General features: G+C 34.8%; 1 long non-coding RNA gene across 2 annotated transcripts; it reads left to right on the top strand.

Annotated features, from left to right (window-relative positions):
* The first annotated feature begins 626 nt into the window (after positions 1-626).
* LOC113098714 (uncharacterized) lies at positions 627-5,250 on the top strand. Of its 2 annotated transcripts, none has more exons than XR_003289179.1 (4): positions 627-682; positions 1,605-1,758; positions 1,931-2,000; positions 4,761-5,250. It is a non-coding gene; the product is annotated as an uncharacterized LOC113098714 (long non-coding RNA). The 2 variants fall into 2 exon arrangements; XR_003289178.1 differs by lacking the exon at positions 627-682 and adding an exon at positions 701-1,279.
* Positions 5,251-8,046: the final 2,796 nt, after the last annotated feature.

Raw genomic sequence — 8,046 nt, 5'->3', positions numbered from 1 at the left:
TGCACTTCAAACACATACGAGATTCATCACTGTGTTTGTCATGTGTTATTAACTGCCTTTACATTTATTTTGAAAGATAAAACTCGCGATTTTGGAAAGGGGCATTACATTTCTGATGAGTGCTTGCGGTGTTCGGCCAATCACAGTGCACGTGGTCAGTTGGCCAATCAGAGCACACTGCTCTTGTCAGAAGGAGGGACTTTGTAGAAAACGCATTTGAGAGAGGCGGGACTTAAATGACCTACAATAATGTACAGTATTTAAAAAAACAATGTGTTTTTTGAACATTAACCTCCTAAGACCCGAACATTGGTTTGGCATGCATTTTAGATTTCTTCTAGCTATTTGGGGTTAGGAGGAACCAATAAATATAATAACAAGAAATTATCTTTGAACATGAAGCTCTTTTTGAAAAAAATGATGTCCACATACACTCAAAAAAATGATTTTTGCTCTTTGTTCAATTTAATTAATTAACATGAGCACATACAACATAACTCTTTGTAAAAATGGTGTCAACTTAATTATATTTAACAGAAACAATGTAATTTAAAAAAAATTAGGTTTACAACATTTTTTTAAATTGAGTCAACAAGAATATTTTTTGTTCATCTTAACCGGATGCACGTCATCAACGGAAACGGATGCAGATGGATTGCTCAGCAGCGAACATGTGAGTTGGGTAAGTGGCCTTTTTTTCTTGTCTATCACCGTCCATCTAATTTTATTTAATTAACAAACTAATTAAAATATGCTTTCTTAATATCTTGTTGCATACCAGAAAGTTATTTTTCTATAAGCACTGTATGAATATAGCTCTTAAGTGTGTCATTTGTAGCTGATGTTAGGTTTCTGGATTCAGCACGTGGTGCAGACTTTCTTTTTTTCCTAAAAGTATCAAAACGTTAAAATGAAGAATCGCGGAACAAGAGAGAACAGAACACCCTTCAGTACCATGAATTAATGTATAAAACCAGGGCCATAAGACACGACTGATAATTAGAAATTGCCAAATTGTCCCCTAGGATTTTAAATTCTTACTCTGCATTCAGCTGTTGTTAGGGTGACAAAGTTTCAAATTTATATTTTAGGTCTTCCTCATCTATAATTTATAATTTATTGCTCGTCATTGTTAAAACGATTGAGATGCCAATCAAAGCGCACAGCAGCCAATCCAAGGCTTTAGATTAGTCACGCTTGTTAAAGTCACGTGCTCGTGACTGAATTCACCGCGTTCACGGAGTCTCTCGTCTTAAACAACAAATAATGTTTTAGCGACGTAAGTATTACATTTCGCTGCTTCAGTAATTGTAAGTGGAGTTTTTGCATTTCTTCTGCTAGCTAGGTTATGATCATGGACCGACATTATGTCTGTGTAGTCAGCTAATAACGTTTTGTTTCTCCAAGCGCTTGTATGTGTAAGTTAATGTTATTCTGTTACTTGCGATTAATATATCAAGAGGAATAATCGAAAATGATTTCTGTCATAAATAAGTTGTCACCCTGACCCTGTATTAAATATTTTGTTTTCTTTGTAGCATTTTAACCTTTTTTGTCTTTGCTGAATTGCCCATAAACAAGACCTCTGTAACTTATGTCTTCAGATAAATGAATTTCATCGGATCACAACCCTTCCTTTACACTCCAAAATTCATGTCCAAACTGGATCTGTTCTCTGATGATCTGCTAAAAGTGTTTACCAAAAAGGGTGGAGTGTTTAGAAAAAAGATTCAAGATGTGATGCTGCCAATGTCTCAGGTAGTATTTTTATTTTTTTCAGTTTTTTTATAAATTGCTTTTTAATACAAGCTATTGATATAGTGCTCTGTAATTCATAATGGCTCAGAGATGTGTATTGGAGGGTGTCATGTATGAATATCAGAAACCTGAAAAAATGTTTTGTCTGTTTTCTTATAATGCCACCATGGAGACCAAGCAAGAGTGCATTCTCAAGGGGCTATGAATCTACCTGAATGAAGATGAATATGATGGAGTATTTGGTGAGTTCTTTTTCGTTACAAACAGTTATCAAAAGTAATAACAAACTTGACCTTGCAAAAGACGTGACATGAACTGTGCCTAAAATTTTTTCAATTTAAAAGCAGAGACACTTTCTTATATATATATATATATATATATATATATATATATATATATATATATATATATATATATATATATATATATACACACACGTTTGTATGTTTGAATATCAAAAGACATTCCCCATCAAAACTGCTGATGGGTAAAGAGTTAATGTACATTTTTTAATTTTAAAATATTGAGTAAATTGTAAAGCTCCGATATGAATTAAATGACTGATGCTAACTTCTCTTTAAACCTTTGTACTCCACACAGCCACTGGTTTAGGTTTACGTGATATCATCCTGTTTGATAAGCACAGTTCTTAATAGTCAATTCGATTCACCTTTATTTATATAGCACTTTTCACAATACACATTGTCAAAGCAGCATAATTAAACAGGAAAAATAGTTTGTCGGTAATGCAAGAGGACAATAACAAACAGACAGTTTTTGTTTTGTTTTTTAAGAAAAAGTCAGTTCATTGATTATTCAGTGATGTCATCATCCAGTTCAACTCTCTTCCAATAGTGTCTATGCAATCAGTCAAGCATCCCTATTCGCCAAAGGTGGCAGTGGCAAGGAACCAAAACTTAAAGGGATGGTTCACTTTCAAATTAAATTTTGGTATGTTTTAGCTTACCTCAAGGACTTCCAAGATGTAGGTGTCTTTGTTTCCGCAGTATTTCCCATTTTCATATTTTTAGGTCAAACTGTTCTTGTCTGTGACTAATATAATGGAGGTCTATGGTCACCACCTCAAAGAGCATGAACAGAGAAGTCCAAATTAAACAATTCCCACCGTAAGTACACATTGATGACCTAAGACACAAAACGAGCGGTTTGTGTAAGAAACCAAACAGTATTTATATCGTTTTTACCTTTTGTACACAACCACGTCCAACTGATGTGAGGGCGCGAGTACTTCCTGTTGTGTGACGTGTGCACGCTCTGGCTTAGTCTGCGCAAGCACGGAAAGCACACTCATGGTTTACACTTACTGTCTATGGTTTACACAGAGATTTCTGAAGTGTTACCTTACACTGTGAAGATTTAAACATATTTATACGTACAGGAAATTGCAATGGAAGATGATTTCAATACATCAACAGACAACGTTGAATTTGTCACAGCCATATTTAAACCAGAATACACAGATAAAGTACTCAGGAGCGATCATGGAAGCATCCGCTGCGGCAGCACGTCTTCAAGCCTCAGAGAGACAGAGATCTCTTAAAAATTGGTGGTGTTTTAGTAGCAAGTGTTGTGAGATGCCGACAGAAGTGGAGAGCGTATGTTGTCACGAATGGAACAACTACAAGACGACGAGGACATTGACTGTATCGCATCACACCTGCCTGACTGAAGATCCTGAGTTTTCTCCGCTGTTGAGCCGCAGCGTTTTGCACATTGTGTTTAGTATGCCACGTATAAACTGGAGGCAACGTCCAATGCCAGAGGGACCCAATGGCACACTGTCAATAGTGAATAATGTGTTGTTTATTATAATTGCAACGATTATAGGGTGCATTATAAACAAATTAATAATTACAGTTACTGCATTATATTTCAGACAATGCAGATTGGTGGTGTATTGTGTGGTAAACCATAAACAATGAGTGATGTACACACGCGAGAGATCGCTTCCGGCGCTTTTCGCGCTTGCGCAGACTAAGCCAGAGCGCGTGCGCACGTCACGTCAGGAAGTACTCGTGCACTCAGATCAGTTGGACGTGGTTGTGTACAGGAGATAAAACCAAAATAAACGGTTCATTTTCTTACATAAACCGTTTGTTTCGTGTCTTAGGTCATCAATGTGTACTTACGGTGGGAATTGTTTAATTCGGACTTCTCTGTTCATGCTCTTTGAGGTGGTGACCATAGACCTCCATTATATTAGTCACAGACAAGAACAGTTTGACCTAAAAATATCAAAATGTAAACTACTACGGAAACAAAAAACAACTACATCTTGGATGCCCTTGAGGTAAGCTAAAACATACCTAAATTTAATTTGAAAGTGAACTATCCCTTTAATTAGTGACAGAAATGAAAAATAAACTTTGGGAGAAACTTTACTTAATCTGGGTGCCAGTTCTCCTCTGGCCTGATGAAAACAGCAGTTTAATTCCAGGCTTCACGGGTTCAAAATACAAAATATGATAAAATGACTTTTGCTTTGTATGGCTGCAAGACAACAACAACAAAAAATCATAACTGTTGGCAATACATTTCAAGTTCTTATGTTTTAAATCAATGGAGGAACAGTAATGTATTGTTCATTGTTTGTTCATGTTACTTAATGAATTAACTAACATTAACTAATGGACATCATTCTAAAGTGTTACCGAAGTATCAATGGCTCTTGAGAATATCTGGTATTTTATAAATGTAATTTGTTAATGTCATTTAAATTAATTAAAAATTTCAAACAGTCACTGAGTGATAGTTAGAGATTTTAAGGAAGCATAGTTATTCATTGTTGTGATATTGACAAAGGCACTGTATTATTTTACATTATAAAGTGGAAAACAGTCTGCCAAAGGTGTTGAGTTGGGTTGTGATCTGGTGACCGAACGCAATAGCATTGTTTTAGATGGCTCGTGAATGTATGAATGTGCTGTGGAAGTAGAGTTGTTCATCAAAAATAACTTTTTTTTTTTTTTTTTTTTTTAAAGGATGATGACCCTGCAAGAACCGAAGCGGACATAAATAAGACCTTTTAGGGATTCTGTGATGTAAAGCATGAATTTGCTGATGCAACAGAAGACCCCGAAGATATCTGCATTGTGCTGGAAGATGTGGAGGTGCTTTCTGGTTTAGGTAATGTAGCATTGGCTACAGCCATGCTACTTGGACTAATATACTCTTTAAATCTTACTCATCCACAGGAGATCCACTACACTTTTAAGGTGCTCCAAAAAATGATTCTCGAGCTGAACTTGTGTAAATTGTCTGCCAAAGCACAGGCGCAGAAAACAAAACTCTTCACTTAGGTGTGCTGTGTTTGAGGATCCCTTTGTGAATGCTGTTTTATTTCTTTGTATGCTCATGTGATTTTGTTGTATCTGAATTTTTGCACGATGAGCAGAGGTGATTACGTCTCTCAATCACATTTAATATCATGTTTAAGAAAACAAAATAAAATAACATTTTGTTATATTCTTATATGCTCATGTTTTATTTGAATTGTCATTTTTGTAACTTAATGAGCATGTTTAATTGCCATATTTGCAGTTTTAAGCAAGAAGACACTCAAGGTTAAATGTGCTCATGTTTTAAATACAGATTTTTACTAAATGGATTGACTTTTAACATATTGACTTTCTTCACAGTAGACTATAGGTATACAGTAAAAAGGTTTTAATGTAATAGAACACAATTATTTCACTTTCATTTGGAAGTAACTGTAGAATCAAGTTAGAAAAGTGTAATGATTTAAATTGTTTCTTGTATGCAGTACAAAAATGTTTGTAGTTGACATTGCATTGTTAGATATAGTAGACATGACCAAATTGAATGTAGTTAACATAGCATTATTTTATATAGTAGGCATGACAAAATTCAGAGTAGTTAACCTGACACAACTTTCTCTATTAGGCATGGCTAAACATTATCTAGTAGAATGGACCAATTTTCTTCTTGTTGTCTTGACTAAAATAATTTAAGTTTACACAACAAGATTACAACAAATAATTTCAAACTAATTCGATATTGTTTGGAAAATGTAATTCAATTTCGTGGAAAAGTTTACTCAAATTTTTTTAAGTTCATTCAACAACTTTTTTTTTTGAGTGTATGTGGACACTTGGTCTGTATTCACAGAAAACAATCAAGACACCATTGTGTAACAAAGTGCAAATCTCTTTTATTTAAATCCTGGGTACTGTACCTGAACATTTTTTATTGTTACTGTTGCATATATAAATGTTTCAGCTTGTGAACATGGATCTGGAAAAACACCATTTGTAAGAAACAAGCTGTCATATCACATAACAGCCCAACTGATGTGTTGAGTGGGTACCCACTCCTAGCTAGTACTGTAGCATTGGAGCAGTATACAATCAGTTTCATTAAATCTTTATCAATATACTGGTTTACATAGTCCAGTGGGGTCCAGCCTTCTCTGTCGAGCTCAGTTTACTCCTCAGGCTCAAACTGGCTAGGTTTGGGGTCAATTGAGCAGCCCTCCAGCGCACTCCTCATCCTTGCATTGGTTGTCTTTGAAAGCTTGGTCCTGGTGTTGGCTCTTCAGGGTCATCATTTGAGCCATCAGACTCAAGCTGCTGAGTCTGACGTCTGACGTCTGGGAGTGCGCAAAATGGCAATGCTATGGTCTGAACGATAACCATAAGTTTCACCACGGAGACGTTTACGTCCCCGGCTGGCCTCAGTGGACTGTGGAGTGGGGTCTTCATCCCCACTACTCTCCTCCTCACTGCTGCTTGGCTCCTGTTGTGGAGGATGGTAATCAACATCCTCTACGGGGTCGTCAATGTCAGACAAGTCCTCTACCTCTGAGTTGTCCCCAGCAATTGACTCCAAAACTAATTCCAGTGCCTTTGAAAGAGGAATACACCCTGAAAATGATATCAGGAGAAAAATAAAATAAAATTCAATGTAAAGTTATTTATCATACATGCAACGTCAATTTGTACTGTTGTAAACTATTGTAAATTGATGTTTTCTAAAAATTCTTCCCAAACTAAATTTTTTGCTAAAGTTTTTACATTTTCAGCGAATAAAAAATCAATGTAGAGTTATTTATCACACATGCAACTTCAATTTATACTGTTGCAAACTATTGTAAATTTATATTTTCTATCAAATTCTTCCCAAACTACACTTTGGCTAACATTTTTACATTTTCAACAAATAAAAATCAATGTAAATTTATTTCACACATGCAATGTCGATTTATACTGTTGTAAACTATTGTAAATTTATATTTTCTATCAAATTCTTCCCAAACTACAATTTTGCTAACATTTTTACATTTTCAATGACTAAACATCAATGTAAAGTTATTTCACACATGCAATGTCAATTTATACTGTTGTAAACTATTGTAAAATGATGTTTTCTAACTAATTCTTCCCAGACTACATTTTTGCTAACATTTTTACATTTTCAAAGACTAAAAATCAATGTAAAGTAATTTATCACATGTGCAATGTCAATTTATACTGTTGTAAATTATTGTAAATTGATGTTTTCTAACAAATTATTCACAAACTATGTTTTCACAGTTAAATTTTTTGCTAACATTTTTACATTTTCAACAAAGTTAAGTCCCACTGTCCACATATGTGTACTTCAAGTTTAGCGAAATAGTAAATCTTTACTGTTACAAAAATTTGTCAAATTTTCATGCCATATTAATCATACAACACCATTATGCATAACTTAACAAGAATCAACAATTAAATTTTATTAGATTTTTTACCTTGTGGACGTTTTGGTCTGGTGTGGCTGCCTGACTTTTCAGATGTGTTCGCCGCCATCTTGGAATTTCTGTGTAAAGTGTTTTTCTCTTCTGACCCCACCGGATGGCAGTGTAAGTGTCCATGTTTGTGTACAACAGGTTCCAGTTACACAGAATTAAGTTTTATGGTGCACACAACTAAAAATGTGATGTCCACATATGTGGACGCCAGGTCGTAGGAGGTTAAAGCATGTCACCATTTTCATTACACAAAATAATGATCTTTAAAAAAAAGCATCATACGACTAATCAATCTTTTTTTTTTCATTAAACACAAGTCATTAATGATGCTTACATTATAACATGCAAATTCACACAAAAAGTATCTTTAATTTGGCTAGAATTGGAGGGGCTGTCTTAATGTTTAGATAAAACATGAAATTACTTTAATGTTATAATAGATTAAAAAGGGTTTTATAATTAAACACATCCGAAAGGTCATCTAACATCACTGTTATTATGAGACCCCCCTTCCAAGC

The sequence above is a fragment of the Carassius auratus genome, unplaced genomic scaffold (genome assembly GCF_003368295.1).
Source record: "Carassius auratus strain Wakin unplaced genomic scaffold, ASM336829v1 scaf_tig00216618, whole genome shotgun sequence".
In the NCBI taxonomy this organism is placed as follows: Eukaryota; Metazoa; Chordata; class Actinopteri; order Cypriniformes; family Cyprinidae; genus Carassius; species Carassius auratus.
The sequence above is the reverse complement of the archived record's forward strand: the minus strand, read 5'-3'. Positions and strand labels throughout refer to the sequence as shown.